General features: G+C 39.1%; 1 protein-coding gene across 22 annotated transcripts in view; it reads right to left on the bottom strand.

The window, feature by feature from the left end:
* The window catches only part of DENND1A (DENN domain containing 1A), a 543,986-nt gene that overhangs the window by 412,627 nt on the left and 112,185 nt on the right, over window positions 1–19,174 (bottom strand). The window lies entirely within an intron of this gene.

The following is a 19,174-nucleotide window of genomic DNA, read 5'->3' on the forward strand; positions in this document are numbered from 1 at the left end:
TACTAAAGGGATCACTTTATTCTTAAATCATAAGCAAGATGATCCAGTGCCATCTTCTGTAAGTCAATACATTTACTATCGATTAGGAAAACATTCAATCATTTCTAATAAGGAAAAGATTTGATTCCTTTGAGACATGTTAAGGGAAGTGATCAGAGGTCAGAATAATATCTACTTGAGAAATCATGTATCAATTCAAAGGCTTATGGAAAATCATAGATTTGAGGGTCTCCTGTCTAATAGTGATCACAATATATGCTACCCATGGCTACCTTTAAACACCACACTAAAACACTAATTTACATCCTTGTGAAAATGAATCCATGTAAAAGTTCACGCAGTCCATTTCTTCAGTGAATAATCAAGAAGGGAAAAAACTAAGGGCCTATTCACAAACTACTAGGATCCTAGAAATACCAGTTTTCAAGTCATTAAAACCGATGTGTATTATTTTTTAAAACCCAAGACTAACAACAAAAGCAGGAATATTCAAAAGGTTATGCCAAAAGTAGAGCTTCTCAAAATGAGTGGTGCAAAAAAGTTGAAACTATCTGCAAGTGATTTCAACTCTTGACATGTATTTTGGTTGACTTAAAGCTGGAAATCAATTTCTTTCTTCACCCTCATCTTCAACTACTGGGAAGGAATCAATGATGTGTCTAGACCGACTAGAGAACTCTGGAGTAATGCCCCTGCAGTACCAATTTAGGGCTTCCCTGATAGGCAGCAGTTTCTTCACTTGACCTGTCTTTGGCCTGAAGGACTGAAACTGCCCAAGGACTCAGCCCTCGTGAGAGAGGAGGCCAGCGAGCACCAAGAGTGTGGCAGGAAAAGGACTAGGCCGGCGGAGAAGAATTCGCCAGCAGGAGACAAAGGGGCAGCCTGTTGCCCAAGAATCCTCTACCAGTGTACAGTGAGGGGAAAAGGGGGTGGACAAAGGGGAACAAGGGGCCTAAAAAAGAGGGCAGTGGCTATAATTCCTAAAACATACATAAATAACTTAAAATTTGGTCCAGAGACCCAAAAAATGTAGCTCTAAGCCACTGAGGGACATAATAAAACAGAGGTTGGGAAAGCCAGTAAATCATCTAAGGCTTATTCTTTTTCTTCCAATTGACATGTGGTTTAACACTTATTCTTCAACTACCAAACTTCATACAAAAATTACTCTCATGCCAGTCGTTACTATCATGCCCTCTTTCTTGCAGTAATTTGTGCTTCTCGGGAACTACAACATACCCATGAAAACAAAACCAGAGACTATTTTTCTATCACCATTTTGTGAAAGACTATATGTCCGAAACCAAAATTTGTAGTATATTCTTCAATTTTTAAAAATACCATTCTTATTCATAGGTGGCAGATGGCTCTTAAATCTTTTCAGTCAACTATATTAATAAGAAACCATAATAAACTCATTTTAAAAATATTTTTGATTAATATATACAACATAGCATTGAAAAAAGCATGGGAAAATCAATGAAAAGAAAAAAAATCAACCTGTCTTAACACACTGAAGATAAAGATGAACATGGAACGCCAAGAAGGAGGCCATTCAAACTGTATCATTCCAAATACTGCCTCAATGGAAAGCAACATAAATGCCATCAATTAGATTCCTTCAATTGTCCTAAGACTCTCTAAAATGAAATTACCAGGTTTTAACAGAATAACGTTCCAAGATAATACATGCATTATTAGTTACTATGATTCAAGCATACAACTTTTGGTTTCTTTTCATTAAGGCCACTAACATTTACAAAAAACAAACTTCATAGGTCTTTAACATTCACCAAAGCAATATAATACATTTTTTAAAAGAAAGAAAGAAAAGCAATGCTTTTTAAAACCAAGTCAACCTATAAAGTTCCATTCAATTAGCTCAAAGATTCAGTCCCATAGTTCATAAAACTACGAAAGCCATTTTGGAAAGATTAACACAAAAACTGCAAATAATTTATTTGAATTTTCTTAAAATGTCTAACACAGGAGGCTGAAATCTTTTTTCACATTGAGTCAATCTCAATGCCATAATGTCACCAAAATATCGACATTGGAAACATCTGAGTTAAAAAGGTCCAAATACAATCTGCTTTTCTCAAGCAACACAACACCCGCCTTACTAACAGTTTCAGCATGGCACATGTACAAAACCTAGCACCCTGCAGTTAAGCAAACCGCCTTTAAATTTTCTGTCTGGCAGCAATCCACTTGCGTGTCTGTATGTTTTTACAAGTACTCTATGTATTTCATTGCGTCAGCTGCATTTCTTTGAGTTTTAAATGGTCTGGGAACATTTTATGAAATGTTCTATATCTTTATATGGAAAATAACATACACTGGAAAACTGTGCATCGATCTAATATTTATATATCTATTTCTTTATCCACCATTCAATGCTATAATTGCTAATGTTCCAAAACACCTTCTCACATTCATAAGTTCACCATCAAATGCAGTGTCACCAAACAGCTAACTTTCAACACAAAAATCTGCAGGGAAGAGTACTACCATGGAAGAAAGTAACAATTTGCTTAGGCGATTGGCAGTAAGAATAGAGTAATCAGCGTATGTCAAGCTTTTACCCAAGAATTGTCCCGCTGACAGAAAATTAAGAATCTAGTGGTACATAGCACACCCTTCTTTCCTTATCCTTTTCTCTCAACAACTTTCTCCTACTTCAGGCAATAGATAACTCACAAACTTAAAAATCAATGTCATCAACTCCCAGGAAAATACTTTGCAACAGGAAAAAAATATTGTATTTAAAATATCTTGCTAATAATATGTACACTCTAATAGAGTCCATGCATCTCTTAACCAAAGAGGCAGGTGGCTCTCAGACAAGGTTTCGTATCATGTCATTGTGATGTCACAGCACCATGGCCATCAAAGAGGCTGTCCCCACAGAAAAGTGGGCATCACTTTCACTGAAGGCCACAAGAAGTATTTCCATATTTAAACACACACATTTCACAGTATAGGACTCCCAAAAGCACAATCTCACTCAGGCACAGAACATGACCATGCTTAAAAAGCTATGTCTTCACAGCAGGAAAAAACTGATCTCCTAAACAAACATGTCTAACATTTTTTCTTTTAAGAAAGGCTAATCTTCTTCCATCTCTTTCCAGTCTTCTACTATACATACTTTTAAATCTTTAAGATATACCAGATTGCCACAGAATGTTTAATTAATAACAAGAGTGTGGGCAAGACTTACTGGAAAGGTGCTATAAATTATTTTACACAGGCTCCAAAAACCCTGAGTTCTGCCTTAGGCTTAAAGTTCCTAGAAAACGTGGTAGACAGATCTTTTACAACAGAAATGCAAAATAATTCATAAAAGTGCTGTGGTTACGTATGAGGGCTCATTTGTACACTGGTAACTCGTATGTGTACACACACACACACACACACACACACACACACACCTTACCCAATTATTTTCCTGTTTCCCTCTGTCATACCAATGACTTCATTTAAAGAGTCAAGGCACAACATATTTTTTAAGTGATTAAAAAATACACCGACTTCACTTTGTACAAAACACATAACAACTGCATACTAACCAAACGCCATTATCTCCTATAATAGGACCTCTTTTAGGAAATTTAAGAGAAACTGCAAATGTAGCAGTTAACACGGGAATTTACACTGCTTTCACTTTTAACATGTTAGGTATTCAAGGCAGAAAACATTACATTTAATGCCCGCTGAATTTACCCAATCATTATCTCTAGGATATTTCAGTCAATAAGAGACAAAATATTGAACATATTTAAAGCTTACAATTACAAAATCTGCCCTTTAAGAAGCAGGACTTTAACATTAGCTGTAAACCATATAATCTCATTGTTCAATTTCATGGAGTTTGAGATACTATCTTCCTCTCCCCACAACCATAAATGTTAATCCAAGCTGTAATCAGATTTAATTTTCCAGATGAGAAGATGGGAATATGCTGCAAACAGGATAACAGTCCACTCACTACACTGCTCTTTCGCTAATGACATTTCCAAATTTTATACACTAAAAATGTAGACTTTCAGAAAATAGTCTAAGAAGTTGTATAGTTTGAGAACAAGCTCAAATTTTCCCCAAAATACACCCAGAAATAAGCTTTCTTTTAATCCTCAAGAAGAAAATTTTTTTGTATTATGCAAAATTAAAGTTTCTTGATAAGATGACCGCAAACTGGACTGCATTAAATATAGCGTTTCAAGGACACTAGTAAACTTACTAAAGCTACAAAAACTCAGCTTCATTTATTTTACATTGTAAAATACCTGACTCATTAGGTTAGCATTTTGTAATAACTAAACACAATTATTCTAGTAAATTATATTGTTTGATTGTTAAAATTTACTTGTTACAAATAACATATTTTTGAAAAGAATGTTTGAAATGTTTTAAAGAGTTTAAAAATCACCAGCACATTTTCCTTTTTTTGACAATGAAACAAAAAGGTTTAGGTTGTTTTTCCTTTTAAATTTTTTTAATTAAAAATACTCTTTTCAAAAAATACTGATTCTAAAATGCAGATTTGAGTCTAAAATTTGAAAGACGTCTAATTCATAAATTAGAGAAAAAAATCATTTTGAAGGACTATAAATGAACATTTATTTGGATTCCATGTACAAATGAAATTTGTTACTTAAAAAAATCTATTCCAGGTGTAACTTTTTGCTTTAGCACATGAAGGCTATAAGACATAAAAACTTTAAATCATCCCAATTTTTAACCATGAGTCTAGTCTAGCATTTTCCCCCAATACTGGCATTTAAAATATAATCAAATGCAATTTCACAGCAGCCAGCCTGATAACATAGGAACAGTTAACCATCAACACCCATAATAAAAACACAAATAACATTATTCAAGGAAAGACAGCAAAAACCCACCTCAGTATGGCAAGCAATGGAGCCATTCACATGCCAGATTCCTCCTCAGACTAACATATTCTGCCTTTCAGACATATCCTGCTCCGATGTGACTATTTATGCATAAACAGCAGACACTGACCTATTGTTTTCAGTTGTTGAAGTTATGAATGTAGTACAGTTACCAATTAAGTGAATCAACAAGTCCTAAATGCATCAGCTGTTGTACAAATAATGAGTCCATTGACATTATACAGTAAAATCTAGGGAGTTTCATCTTTCTTTCTGGAGAATATGGAAGGATTTTAACCAGCAAATGCCACTACTTACTGATAGTTTGAAATATTTTTTATAACTTCATCTACAAAAGGAATATAAGTCTGATCCTTAACCAAATTTATGCTATGTGAATCCAAAAATCAAACATAAGTGAAATTCCAAAGGGAGCTTTAAAATGCAAAAGGAAGGGTAGGGTGTGCTGGAGGCAAAAAAAAAAAAAAAAATCAAAAGGATATGTTCACTTACATTTACCTTTTTCTCCACTGAATATCTTAGTTTTCAACTTTCATTATTACTTAAATTTAAATATTTGAAATTTTAAAAAATTACTTCAAAATTATTGGAAACAATTCCTAAAATCTATCAAATTGATAGATAATTATAGATGAGTTTTTTTATGATTATAATCTCAGGCTTCCATGTAATTTCTCTATGAGTTAGGATTCATTTTATTCCTACTTGTTTGAATGAGTAACCTGAAGTGTCACATTTTTATGCCAATATGAATAATTACTTTATACTTTGCCTAAACGACAGCTGTGCCCTTTATGTATTACAAATATGACATCACTCCATATGGTCTTCATAAATAGATGTATCATATCTGTCAAATTTGGTGAAAAGAGATAACTTATTTATTCAAATATAAAAAACTATTGATGGAACACCCACTATTTGCCAGGCACTGTGACAGGCATTTTAGAGAAATTTTCTGATTTTACCTTCCTGACAAAGCTATGCTATAGAGACTATCAAATCAATTTTATCATAGTTAAAGAAAGCAATAGGTTATCACTTGTCCAAAGTTAGAAAATTAGTAGTCACTCGTGGAACAAATGCTCTGCTGTGGCTGGCCCTGTTGATAAATAAGACACAGTCCTCACCCTCCAGGAGTTTACAGTCTAGCCCTAATGGAGAACACACAGAATTAAACAAGCAGGTACCATGGGGCTTGGTAAGTGTGATACTAGGAATTAATCAGCACAGGGGCATCTGGCCTTGTCCTAAGGGGGCAGAAAAAGGTTCCACGAAGAAGTAGTAGAGCCAGGGGTAGAGTCCAGGACTAGATCAGGGCTCATCCCATGACACCGCACGCCCACTTCTGAAGCATATACAATATAGTGAATAGGTCTGAGGCCAAGTTCCATGTCTTACTTAACTTTGTCTCCTACAAAATGTCTTAACTGTTATAAATACCAAACAAATAGTTGGACTGTAATAGAATTAATAGAACAAAATAAACTCATTAAACACCCTGTGTCTCCAAGTGGATAAAAGGCCAATTTCCAAACATCCAAATGAAAACAAGCCTTTGAATGCTATAGACTTCCTAAAGATCACACTGACATGTCATAAGCACACAATAAATATTAGTTGTTGTTATATTATTAACCCCAATGGAGAAATAAGCAAGCACTATAAATTCGATGACTACAGATGTATAGGTGTGCCTCAAATTGGAAATACATGTGTTCCTGAAATAAACTTTTATAAACCCAATTAAAATTTTCCCATTGCCTTCTACCGCTTACTTAGAAACACTATAACTTTATCAGAAACTGATTTTCTCTACATTGTCAGTAGTTCCAAAATCTTTAAGCTACAGTTTATTTGCCTCCTGGCATCTGTTTTGCTAATGATCTGTAAACATCAAATACACGAGGGACTTCCCCGGATTTACAGAAACCCTGAGGTGAATCTGTATAAATTGAAGGACACTTCTGCTAATTCCTTTGCTTTCTAAGTTTGCATACTGGGTTTCAGGAAGAGTCCCACTAAACATTTTTGCAGTAACAATTATAATACTACCAGCGACCTCTTATTGAATGCTTAGGTATACCACTGCCATAGGTGGCTTAATTTTTATCCTATTTCATCAAAACGACTCTTCCAGGTAAGTAGAAGCTCTCTATTTAATAAATAAGAAGAGTGAGGCTCACAATGAACAAATTCAGAGTTAAGTAACAGAGCTGGGATTCAGCCTGAATCCATCAGGCTCCAAAGAATCCAACACTGGCTTTTCTTTTTGGTTTTATTTATTTACATCCTCCTGTTGATCTGTCTTCTAGTCATTACTGTGACTCAACAATAAGAATACATCTGGACAAATAACTACAACATGTTTTCATGAAACAGGCCTTAGCGGATTATGAATGAGAGCTTTCCAATTTCTTTATTTATAGTCCTCTGCCAAGTTCAGGATATAAATAAAATGACTCCAAAGTAACTAGCACTCTATTCAACTAGTAAATACAATATTTAAAAGATGAATTCATATTAAAAACTTGGAATAATTTTGAAGGCTAGAGTTATCCTTATCTCATCTATGAAAAAAAAATTGCTAAACAAATAGAGTAAATAAGAACACAGAGAAAATGTCTTCCTACTTAAGAAAACATGTTCTCATTGTGTGTTCTAAACCACAATGAGAACCCCAATGCTGGAGTTCCCATTCATACAGGAGAGACAATGCAGACATCTCTGCAGGGGAAGCACATGCCCATCAAACAGAGCCTTCCTTACACCAAAATCCTGTCTTCCCCACTCCACCCTGCTTCCAGGGAACAAGCCACTGCTGCCTAGCCTTTATCTGTACCATTAGAGAAGAAGTGCCTATGTCCTTTGAGACTTTTGTTGTTGTAGTAAAATATACATACAATTTACTATTTTGACCATCTTTAACTACCATGTTGTGACATTAAGTACATTCACATTGTTGTGCCACAATCACCACTATCCATCTCCGGAAATTTCTCATCTTCCCCAGCTGAAACCTTGAACCCATTAAACACCAACTCTTCATTATCCCCTTCTCCCAGCCCCTGGCAACCACCAATCTACTTTCTGTCTCTATGAATTTGAATAGTCTAGTTACGTGATATAAGTGGAATCACTTAGCATAATGTCTTCAGGGTTCGTTCATGATGTCGCATGTGTCACAATTTCCTTCCTTTTCACAGATGAGTAACATTATGTTGTATGTAGATACCACATTGCTTATTATTCCATCAATGGACATATGGGTTATTTCCACCTTTTGGCCATTGTGAATAATGCTGCTATGAACATGCATGTGCAAATGTCTATTCAGGTCCCTGCTTTCACTTCTTTTGCATATATATCCACAAGTCAAATTACTGGATCATATAATAATTCCGCATTAATTTTTTGAGGACCTTTACCATTTTTAATGTTTTAAGACCTTTATGTAGTAAAGCTATCATAACAGCCTACAATCCTTAGTGCAGACATTAAGACCAACCCAGCCAATTTCATCTCTGTGTCTTAAATATAAATCCCTAAACCTGGCCAGCTTAATCATTTAACTTTCCCACAAAACTTGACATGCTCTATTCACCTTTCTCATCTTCCCACTATCCCAATCTTTCAAAAGAGGCACTTAGGCATCACTCATAAATGTGACCAATTGTATATTCTTACATGAATTAACAGTCAATCATACCAACACTTTTTAAGAATTCAAAAGACAAAGAACTATGTCTTCCATCAAAAGTACACTGAATTTTTAATGAGGTTGCCACAGGAACAGCAAAACTGGCACACTCACGTCCATGGCTCCCCAACTCACAAAACTAACTTGCTTTTGGCACTCCTGGTCAGCCAGAAGCAAAACTTGCAACCTCTTCTAAGCTCCCTTTACATCCTTACCTTCTTACTGCAACTGAATGCTCACTTCCTCTGGGGTCCTTTCAAGAGTTGGATGTTTCTTTCCTACCTCTCCTCCCACTGGCCTGGAGGTGGGATAGACGGCCTCTGTTCATTAGAGCCACTTACAGGCCATTCACCTTCCTTACTCTCCAAAACCCTAGATTTTAACCTCTGGTCACCAGACCATGCCCTCCTCCCTACCACCACCAACGCCACCACCACCATTCTGCTTTGTTGTCACCTACTAATTCCAGGGTTATTCCTCATCCTTGACTCTTGGGGATCATACTGCATTGCCACTCACTCTAACACCACTCCCACCACAATCTTCCCGATTTTACTATTCACACAGATGATCCTTCCAAATCCCTGTAACTCTTGATTCCTAGGCCACTCCCCACAACAATCTCACCCTCTACTCCTACGGTCACACCCTAAACTCTACCACTACCAATAATTGAAATCCCCTTACTAATCGCAAATTTCAAGCATCTCAGTCTCCAACCATGACCCACCTTCTCTCTTTCCATTCAACCCCTATAGCACTATTCCTTCTTCTATTCCACAGGGGCATATACTCTATCCATCTTTTCACTGCCTTTTTTTTTTTTTTTTTTTTGAAACAGAGTTTCACGCTTGTTGCCCAGGCTGGAGTTCAATGGTGCGATCTCAGCTCACCACAACCTCCACCTCCCGGGTTCAAGCGATTCTCCTGCCTCAGCCTCCCAAGTAGCTGGGATTACCGGTAGGCGCCACCACGCCCGACTAATTTTGTATTTTTAGTAGAGTCGGGGTTTCTCTATGTTGGTCAGGCAGGTCTCTAACTCCCAACCTCAGGTGATCCGCCCTCCTCAGCCTCCCAAAGTGCTGGGATTACAGGCGTGAGCCACCATGCTCAGCCCTTTTCACTGCCTTTTATCCACCTCAGGTCTACACGATTCTCCTTACATAGCTTAAATTCTATTGTTATAACTGTTCCTTTATAAACATTCTCATCTGCCTTGTGCGTCTTTGTCATCCTCTCTTGGCAAACTCCAGTCGTTGTTAAATCCAACTACCCGCCTGCACCCATATAGCTAACAGGGGGTCCATTTTCATAGCTGTTCCATGTGTACTTGTAAACTCCTGACACCTTTTAGTTAAAGGTATGTGGCTGGACAAAAACACACAGCTATGCTGATTAACCTCACCTTAAATCTGTGGTTAGTAACTGTAAGTGAGCTTTAACGCAACTCAGTAATTATACCACATTTTCCTTCATTCATTCACTTTCTCTTTCTCTCTCTCCTTGGTGACTATTTTATACTTTCTCCTCTTCCCTCAAACCTCAAACCTTCTCCAACCTAAATTGCCAATGATTCCCTTACCTGCCACTTCCCTGAGAAAACAGAGGAATCAGAAGAGAACTCCCACAAGCCCCACCACCACCTCTATTCTCCCACCACCTCTGCCCCACGGACTTTGCCTTCATCTTATTACATGTGCCCCTTGCAAAGGTCCTTTGTCCACTTGTGAAAGAGGACCCCATCCCCTTTTGCCAACTCAGACAGAGCTCCACCAATCCTCCTGTTTTATTCATTCTACCTCTCTATAGGATCTTTCCCATCAGCATAGAAACATGCTGTTATTTCTACAGATATTTTTTAAAAGGTCAAGCCCACTTTCCAACAGCTACCACCCCATTTCTCTCCTTTTCTTTGTAGCTACATTCTTTAAAACAGTGTCTATACCCACAGTCACCACTTTGTCACCTCCTACTCTCTTGGACCCATGACAACCAAGCTTTCACCTCACCGCTTCTCTGAAACTACTCACATACCAACAGCCACACCAATGACCTTCTTTTACTGCTAACATCAATTATCAATCTTTAGTCTTGATCTACAAGCACCATTTCACACCCATGATTGCTTCTTCCTTGATACGGTTTGGCTGTGTCCCCACCCAAATCTCATCTTGAATTGTAACTCCCACAATTCCCACATGATATGGGAGGAAGTGGAAGGTGATTGATTTATAAGGGTGGGTCTTTCCTGCGCTGTTCTCATGATAGTGAATGAGTCTCATGAGATCTGATGGTTTTAAAAATGGGAATTTCCATGCACAAGCTCTGTCTTTGCCTGCTGCCATCCACATAATACGTGACTTGTTCCTCCTTGCCTTCTACCATGATTGTGAGGCCTCCCCAGGCATGTGGAACTGTAAGTCTCATTAAACCTCTTTCTTTTGTAAATTGCCCAGTCTCAGGTATGTCTTTATAGCAGCGTGAAAATGGACTAATACACTCCTGGAGTCACTTTCTTTCTTCAGGCGGCTTCCAGAGCATCCCACTCTCCTGCCTTACTGGCTTCTGCAGGCTCCTTGCTGATCTCTCCCTATTGAAGAACCCCAGAACTCAGTCCTTGGACTTGACTTTCTTTCCTTTGCTGGTCCTCTTTCAGTCCTATCACTTCAAATATGCACTATCAATTTTAAATTTATTTCTCCAGCTCCTATCTCTTCCAATTCCAGACTCATTTATCTAACTGTCTACTCAACATCTCCACTTGACATCTCAAATTTAACATATCCAAAACAGAACTCCTGATCTTTCTCTCACATCCCAGAGCCAATGTATCAGCCACTCCTGCCAACTAAATCTTCAAAATATATTCAAATTCTGACCATTTCACTCTATCTCCACCACTACCACCCTGATTTAAGTCACCATCATTTTCCACCTGGATTAACTACCAATAGCCTCCTAACAGGTTTTCCTGCTTCTGGTTCCAATTTCCTGTAGTCTGTTCTCAAATAGCATCTAGAGGAATCCTGTAAAACTCAATACAGGGCCTCCTCTACAACGTCCTCCCTTCATCAGCATACCTCTGCACTCACTTCCTAACTCTCCTCTCCTAACTTGTTCCCGCCTTGCTGGTCTGCTTGCTGCTTCTCAAACATGCATACCATGCTTCTACTTCACGGCCTATACCCTCACAATTCACTCCGTCTGATAAAATATCAAGGAATAAGGCATGTGCTTTCAGGTTTTATTCACAAGCTAGTTTCCCAATGTGGCCTTCCTAATCACCTTATTTAAATTTATAATTTTCCTATCCCCACCATTCCTCATTCCATTTTCCTGGGTTATGTTTCTCTTTAGTGCATTTCACCATGCAACATACTATATACAGGTAGAGTATCTTCTCTTTTTCAAAATGCTTGGGACTAGAAGTGTTTTTTCAGATTTTGTAATATTTCATATACATAATGAGATATCTTGAGGATGGGCCTCAAGTCTAAATGCAAAATTTATATTTCATATACACCATATAAACATAGCCTGAAGGTAATTTATATAATTTTTTTTTTTTTTTTTGAGACAGAGTCTCACTCTGTCACCCAAGATGGACTGTAATGGCATGATCTCAGCTCACTGCAACCTCTGCCTCCTGGGTTCAAGCGATTATCCTGCCTTAGCCTCCTGAGTAGTTGGGATTACAGGCGCCCACCACCATGCCCAGCTAATTTTTGAATTATTATTAGAGTCAGGGTTTCACCGTGTTGGCCAGGCTGGTCTCGAACTCCTGACCTCAAGTGATCTGCCCACCTTGGCCTCCGAAAGCACTGGGATTACAGGTGGGAGCCACTGCACCATCCTATATATTATTTTAATAATTTTGTGCATTAAACAAAGTTTGTACAATTAACCATCAGAAAGCAAAGATGTCACTGTCTTAGCCACCCATGTGGACAATCTGTGGTTTGGTATCACCATCATTCCCAACTGTGAATTTATATGCTACCAATAAGCAATTATTTTCTTGTACCTATTTACATATAAGTACCTAACAGTAAAAAATATGACATACTGGTTTTGGGGGATTGTTTTTTGTTTTCAGATGGAGTCTCACTCTATCACCCAGGCTGGAGTGCAGTGGCACTCTCTCCTCACTGCAACCTCCACCTTCCAGGTTCAAGTGATTCTCCTGCCTCAGCCTCCCAAGTAGCTGGGATTACAAGCACCCGCCACCATGCCTGGCTAATTTTTGTATTTTTAGTAGAGACAGGGTTTCGTCATGTTGGGCAGGCTGGTCTCGAACTCCTGACCTCAAAGGATCCGCCCGCCTCAGCCTCCCAAAGTGCTGGGATTATGGCCACCATGCTCGGCCAACATACTGTTTGTTTGTTGTTTTATTGAGACGGAGTCTCGCTCTGTCACTGAGGCTGGAGTGCAGTGGCGTGATCTTGGCTCACTGCAACCTCTGCCTCCTGGGTTCAAGCGATTCTCCCGCCTCAGCCTCCCGAGTAGTTGGGATTACAGGTGCCCACCACTACGCCCAGCTAATATTTGTATTTTTAGTAGAGACGGGGTTTCACTATGTTGGCCAGGTTGGTCTCGAACTCCTGACCTCAGGTGACTGCCCACCTCGGTCTCCCAAAGTGCTGGGATTACAGGTGTGAGCCACCGTGCCCAGCCCTGACACACTGTTAATAGAGTGAAAAAATAACATGTTCAGAGTAACTTGTGACATCACATCAGCACTCAGAAAGTTTCAGATTTGGGAGCATTTTGGATTTTCAGATTAGGAATGCTTAACCTGTACTTATTATCTGTTTTCCCCTCTTAAATTATACACTTTATAAAGTCAAGGATCTTTGCTTATTTTGTTCACTACTATATCCCCAGCACCTGGAAAAAGGCCTAGCATATAAATACTGAATGAAAAAAAGAAGGAATGAAGGAATAAAGGGAGTAATACCCTTTCTTCTCAAATACCTCTTTTGGCAACATGTACCAAAAGCATTATCAATGTCCTCACTCTACACCCTAGTAATTCCAAACCTTAAAATCTATCTGAAGGAAATAGTCTGAAATGTAGGTACTTTTAAAAAATTTTTTCAAGCATCACTGCAAAAATTGAAAGAGTGTTAATAAGTTCAAGTGATGCAATATTTACATCACCATAACATGTGGAAATACATCATTGCATTATGAAGAATTAACTCAAAATACAAAGATTTATCATACTGTAATAGCAATTATCATTTTTTAAATGTTTTAAATCCAGACTAAAAGTTAACTCATCAAAATATCTAGCCATGAGTGAGTTGTAGGATTACTGGTGATTTTTTTTTGGCCTTATATTCTGAATTTTCTATATTTTTAATAAGATTCATAATTTTTTAAATGAACTTTGCAAATAAATATGTTCCTGGGAAATTAGATTTACATTACAACAGTTTATAATGTCCCCATCTGCCTCTTCCAGGAATCCATCCCTGACTATATCAGCCCACATTTGACTGGTCTCCTCCCTAAGCTTCTGTAATATTCGCTACTTTGGCAGCATAATAAATGACTAAGCACCTGATTATGCACCTAATCATTTCCTGTCTTCGACTGTTAATTCTTTCATTTAAGTACTTGTCTCCCCAGTAAGTAAAATAAGCCACTCCAATGACCAGAACCCATGTCTCCTTACCATCTGTGCTCTTCCCACAGATAAAGGCACCACAGACTACAAGCACAGTGCACAGCACAGAGTAGGCTGCCTTCCATACATGCTTGCTGAATTGAATTCTATCTGAATTGCCCTTATTAAATTTCCTGGGGTAGATTAATTCAGGGGCACTCCAGCCAACTCTCCTTCAAAAGACTTCATGGAATGCCTATTCTGTGTCACACACTGTGATAAGCATAGTCCATGTCATGCCACTTAAGCTTCACAACTCTACAACTCTACAAGGTAAGTATTGTTATCCCAAGAAGATCAGGACAGATGAAATTCCTGGCTCATAATCACACCAATGGTAAATGCAAAAGCTAAGATTCAAACTCAGATTTAACTTTAAAACCTATACTCTTGGCCGGGCACAGTAGCTCACACCTGTAATCCCAGCACTTTAGGAGGCCGAGGTGGGAGGATCCCTTGAGGTCAGGAGTTCGAGACCAGCCTGCCCAACATGGTGAAACCACGTCTCTACTAAAAATACAAAAATTAGCCGGGTGTGGTGGTGGGCACCTGTAATCCCAACTACTCAGGAAGCTGAGGCAGGAGAATTGCTTGAACTCAGGGGTCAGAGGTTGCAGTGAGCTGAGATCATGCCATTGCACCCCAGCCTAGGTGACAAGAACAAAACTCCGTCTCCAACAAAAAACAAACCAAAAAACACCAAAAAACCTACAATCTTAATCATTACGCTTACATGGCAGAGGTTATCAGCCTTTAGCATGCATCAAAGTCACCTGATGGGCTTGATCAGTTTCTGTTTCAGTAAGTCTAAAATAGTATCCAATAATTTGCTTTTTTTTTTTTTTAAGACAGTCTCACTCTGTCACCCACGCTGGAATGCAGTGGCAGGATCACAGTTCACTGCAGCCTCAAACTCCTGGGCTCAAACGATCCTCCCGCCTCAGCCTCCCAAGTAGCTGGACCTACAGGCAAACGCCACCATGCCTGACTAATATTTGTATTTTTTTGTAGAGGCAGGGTTTTGCCATGTTGCCCAGGCCGGTCTCAAACACCTGAGATCAAGCAATCCCCCTGCCTAATTTTCATTTCTAAGTTCCCAGGTGATGTTGACGCTACTGGTCTGGGGGACTACACTTTGAGAATTACTGTTATACAGACTTGATAAAAAAAAAAACTAGCAATAGGAATCCACTCATCAAAGTTCCTTAGAAAAGGTGAGACATCTTCAACTCCATCCCCCTAGTCTCAGCTCAGGTTCTATAATACTTCCCAGTGAAAGCTCTCAAGCCAACAACCCCACACTGGCAGGTTCAGTGCCCCTCCTATGTGTTAACCCTAAGCATTCTGCAGACTGGCTCACTCTCTCTCTCTCACAACATTCTGTGGGCCCTCCAGTATCACAGAAGCTGGAAAGCTACAAACTATTTTCCAAAAAGCCCCTGCAATTAAGATCCTGGGTATGATTTAGGTTCTGCCAGTCAGATCCACCTAGTGAGACTTGAAAGCTCAGGGACATGGGGAAACAGGAGGCAACAGGAGGAACCCATTTTTCTGATACAAACCTAGAAGGAACGGCACGATGGTTTCTATTATCTTCAGCTGGACCATGACTGATGCACCGCCCCCTGCATGTTCCTCCAAGTACTTATTTATCTTCCTATCTGCTATGCCTAGAACAATATTAGACTCATAGCACACAATCATTTTTAGTAAGCTTTCAGAAAATCACAATAGCCATTATAATATTTAAAAGATTTGGCATGAATCTTAAAATGTTGGACTGGAAATCAGCAGACCTAGATTCTGCCACTATCTGATCTTAAATACATTTCTGAACCTGAATTCTCTCACATATAAACTAAAAATGTTTACTGAGTTTTCTTGACTCTAAAATTCTATCATTCCATGATCTAAAAGCCTGAGACAACTCATTGCTTTCGTAAAACATCAATGCCTATAAGTATCCTATAAAGGAAAATGGCCCTGAGGAAAAGTACTTCTTTCTGGTTCTCTGTGTGGCCAGCCACTCTGTAGAGTTAACAAGCCTCTCACAAAAGAAAGGAAACAATTATTAAAGTTCTTTCAATGGAGAAAAATTCTAAATTTAAGCAGCAGTGGCTACTTAAATGTCATTCTATTTATGCCTTCTTGCTCTGTCGCCCAGGCTGTGGCATGATCTCAGATCACTGCAACCTCCACCCCCTGAGTTCCAGCAATTCTCGTGCCTCAGCCTCCAGAGTAGCTGGGATTACAGGCGTGCACCACCCTGGCCAGCTAATTTCTGTATTTTTACTAGAGACAGGGTTTCACCATGTTGGCCAGGCTGGTCTCGAACTCCTGAACTTGATCAAGTGAACCGCCTACCTCGGCCTTCCAAAGTGCTGGGATTATAGGCATGAGCCACCGGTCTGACCAACAATGAGAATTTTAAAGGCTCCTTTTGTCCTGTCTGCCTGACTTTGCTTCATGATTTTCACTTCATTATCTGGAGGAGTTTCCTCCCTCTTGCTATTAATGTAAAATCTGCATTTCTGTAAAGACCTCCTTTTCGAGGACCAATAAAATCTATATAGAATAACAGAGATTACTGACCTGGGGTAATTCTACCTTAAAAGATCTCTCCTCCTCAATTTGCATTTCCTCCATCATCTCATGTTTCGGCCTCATGATGTTGGCCATCATGTCTCTCTTTCATGTCACAAGGCAACTCTTTTCTGGGTGGAACTCCTCAGGCTGTCTCTTGCCTCTGAACTCTGCATCCATGCTAACTGACAGGTGAGATGCCAGGGCTTGAGAAGCAGAGCACACAGGAAATGTGGGGTGTTGGGGAAGGCAGGTACACAAACAAAGTTTTTAAAAAGAGAAAGAAAAGGCCAGGAATGGTGGCTCACACCTGTAATCCCAGCACTTTGGGAGGCCGAGGAGGGAGGATCGCTTGAGCTCAAGAGATCGAGACCAGCCTGAGCAACATGGTGAAAACCATGTCTCTACCAAAAAAAACATACTAACAAAAGCTGATAAGCTAAAGGAAAAAAAAAACTATTAATATTTTAAGAAAGTTTACAAATTTGTGTTAAGCCACATTGAAAGCCATCCTGGGCCACATACAGCCCCAGGCCAAGGGTTGGACAAACTTGATCTAGAATTAGCTAGGAAGCCAACATTTCAATTTGAACTTAAATCCCTGAATCTTTTTTTTTTTTTTGAGACAAAGTCTCGCTCTTGTCCCCCAGGCTGGAGTGCAATGGTGCAATCTTGGCTCACTGCAACCTCTGCCTCCTGGGTTCAAGCAATTCTCCTGCCTCAGCCTCCCGAGTAGCTAGGATTATAGGCACCTACCACCAGGCCTGGCTAATTTTTGTACTTTACTTAGTAGAGACAGGGTTTCACCATGTTGGCCAGGCTGGTCTTGATCTCCTGACCTCAGGTGATCCACCCACCTCGGCCTCCCAAAGTGCTGGGATTATAGGCGTCAGCCACCACGCCCGGCCAAATCCCTGAACCTTTTCATCTATCTTGCTTGAAGCCTGGACTAGACCCTGTTATGCATTCAATCTGCTCTCTCCTACTCACAGCCTCCAAAGTTGAACACATTTCTCAAAATGATGGAACGCCAGATCCAACACTCCACCATCTTGAAAGATGCCAAAAAAGGGATGCTAATAGGTGCTCAAGTTTTATAATCTTATAACTCATGTCATTTTTCCCCATAAGACTGGCAAAGGTTAGAAGTGTGGGAAACATCTGGAGACTGAAGGATCTGGGGAAATAAGCAGTCTCCTATAATTGATAACTAAGAGTATGGCTGGATGTAAAGTAATTTGGTACAATTTTCTGCAGCACAAATAGAATGAATTTTAAATTTCCATGCCTTATAATCCACCAATTTCACTTACAAGAAAGCATCCACGGCCGGGCGCGGTGGTTCATGCCTGTAATCCCAGCACTTTGGGAGGCTGAGGCGGGCAAATCATGAGGTCAGGAGATTGAGACCATCCTGGCTAACATGGTGAAACCCCATCTCTACTAAACATACAAAAAACTAGCCAGGTGTGGTGGCGGGCGCCTGTAGTCCTAGCTACTCGGGAGGCTGAGGCAGGAGAATGGCGTGAACCTGGAAGGCAGAGCTTGCAGTGAGCGGAGATCACACCACTGCATTCCAGTCTGGGCGACAGAGCAAGACTCCATCTCAAAAATAAAAATAAAAAAGATTTGTGGGTTTGCCTCTTTGCCAAACATCCATCAATATATTTTTAAAATAAAGTTATTTAGAACTATAAATGACATGGAAAGTTGCCCTTTTTAATAATTTGTAATTGGACCTCTGAAATACAGTGATGTGTCACTTAACAATGAGAATGCACCCTGAGAAATGCATCATTAGGCAATGTTGTCATTATGTGAGTATCATAGAGTGTACTTAACAAGCTTAGAATGATATAGTCTACTACACATCTGTGCTATATGGTATAGCTAAAGCACCACCTTCCACCCCTTATCCCATTATCCTCCTCCTTCCCTTTCCAGAAGTAATCATTTTTTAAAGTTGGCATGCAGTCTTTCCATCCATACGGTTGTACTTTTAATATATATAAATGCACCCATGATAAAATAGAGTTGTTTTGTATTTTTAACGTTTATATATCTGATATTTTGCAGATAGTACTTTTAGCCTGTTTTTCTAATTCAAAATTATGTTTTTGAGAATTACTCATGTTGCTTCAAGCAGATTGGATCCATTCCTTTTAATTGCTATAAAATTCTTCTATTCGGCTATATAATTCTTTATTCTATATTAATAAGTCATAATTTATCCATTTTTTCCCTGTTGATGATCATTTAGGTTTCAAGGATTTTTCAGTTACAAAAAAAAAAGATGCTATGAAC

This window comes from Pongo abelii, chromosome 13 (assembly GCF_028885655.2).
Source record: "Pongo abelii isolate AG06213 chromosome 13, NHGRI_mPonAbe1-v2.0_pri, whole genome shotgun sequence".
NCBI classification, from domain to species: Eukaryota; Metazoa; Chordata; class Mammalia; order Primates; family Hominidae; genus Pongo; species Pongo abelii.